General features: G+C 36.2%; 1 pseudogene; it reads left to right on the top strand.

Moving 5' to 3' along the window:
* Nucleotides 1-577: 577 nt before the first annotated feature.
* LOC145253010 (U2 spliceosomal RNA) lies at nt 578-711 on the top strand (annotated as a pseudogene).
* Nucleotides 712-1,261: the final 550 nt, after the last annotated feature.

The following is a 1,261-nucleotide window of genomic DNA, read 5'->3' as shown; positions in this document are numbered from 1 at the left end:
ACACATTTTCACTTTTATAGATATAATAGATAGATTATGCTAGATATATTTCCATATGTCTGAATACCCTATATACAAACTTGCAAATCTGTAGATAAAAAATTTGTTGAGTATATAGGTTGAGAATTGTTCTCTCTCTCTCACACGAAACTGTGCGCTCGGCTTCTTCCCCCCCTTCCCACCCCAAATGCTTGGGAAACTGTGCACTGTTTTTGTTGGTTTTCAAGCTGCCTCTTCCCCCCCCCACACACAGTTTAACAGTAGTAGGAGGTCAAGAGAAAGAGGGTGAGAGAGAGAGAAGAGTAAGTTGGTGAGAGAGAGAGAAAAGAGAAAGAGGGTGTTGGTTTTATATTTTTATTATCGTCTAATATTTTGAAAGCTGAATTTCTAATAAAATGTGCATCTATAGGAGATAATGCCTGGGAATGTGTTCCCCCCCCCCACAGTTTAACAGTGGTGTGACGTCAAGAGAAAGAGGGTGAGAGAGAGGGAAGAGTAAGTGGGTGAGAGAGAGAAAGAGAGAGAAAAAAAAGAAAGACGGTGTTGGTTTTGTGAAAAAAGTTGTTATTTACAATTGTTCGCATTCTTGGCCTTTTGGTCAAGATCAAAGTGTAGTATCTGTTCTTCAGATGCTGCACTTCTATTTCTTGTTCTCTTTCGGTGGAGGAGAAATCCTCCACGACTGAGACAATTTTTATTTTTGTACCTTTTCTCCACGTTAAAAAACGACCCTGGTGTCTAACTCTGTCCCGTGGGGAGGCATAGTAAATAGGTACAATTGTTCGCCATTAGTGGATGTTGACGTCACGTCACGTGACATGACTAAGCGTTTTTTTTTTTTAGTATGAATAACATTTTTTGTTTTAATTATAAAGTCTACACTTAATTTTATAGAAAATGCTGTATATATAATAGAAAAAAAAAATTACTGGTTTTGTTGGATTCAAGTGGATCCCCCCCTCCAGTTTAAGAGATAGCAGGTCACGTGGTAATATACAAAATGGCTAGCGTAAATATAAAGATCGGTTTTTTTATCGACGAATATTTTGAAAGCTGAATTTTTTTTTATTCCTGTACATTTTTTCCTGATATTTTTCGTTAAAACTCTTGTATAAATACTATTTTTAACCAGTTAAATACGTTGGAGACATTTTCATGGAGTTTAATAATCTCTAGAACAAAGCAGAAGAGAAATTACAAAAGTATCGGTAAAACAAAGTGTTTGTTTACATTTGTTCGCCATTACTGGATGTTGACGTCA

The sequence above is a fragment of the Euprymna scolopes genome, chromosome 29 (assembly GCF_053919585.1).
Source record: "Euprymna scolopes isolate OS-2025 chromosome 29, ASM5391958v1, whole genome shotgun sequence".
Lineage (NCBI taxonomy): Eukaryota > Metazoa > Mollusca > Cephalopoda > Sepiida > Sepiolidae > Euprymna > Euprymna scolopes.
Note: the sequence above shows the minus strand (reverse complement) of the source record. Positions and strands in the feature narration are given on the sequence as shown.